This window comes from Bubalus kerabau, chromosome 15, assembly GCF_029407905.1.
Source record: "Bubalus kerabau isolate K-KA32 ecotype Philippines breed swamp buffalo chromosome 15, PCC_UOA_SB_1v2, whole genome shotgun sequence".
NCBI classification, from domain to species: Eukaryota; Metazoa; Chordata; class Mammalia; order Artiodactyla; family Bovidae; genus Bubalus; species Bubalus kerabau.
Window position 1 is genome coordinate 24,737,146 of NC_073638.1, and position 355 is coordinate 24,737,500.

Below are 355 nucleotides of genomic sequence, written 5' to 3' on the forward strand. Positions count from 1 at the left end.
ATGGTCTTGCCAACAAAGGTCCGTCTAGTCAAGACTGTGGTCATGTATGGATGTGAGAGTTGGACTGTGAAGAAAGCTGAGTGCCAAAGGATTGATGCTTTTGAACTGTGGTGTTGGAGAAGACTCCTGAGAGTCCCTTGAACTGCAAGGAGATCCAACCAGTCCATTCTAAAGGAGATCAGTCCTGGGTGTTCTTTGGAAGGACTGATGCTAAAGCTGAAACTCCAGTACTTTGGCCATCTCATGCGAAGAGTTGACTCATTGGAAAAGCCTCTAATGCTGGCAGGGATTGGGGGCAGGAGGAGAAGGGGATGACAGAGGATGAGATGGCTGGATGGCATCACCGACTCGATGG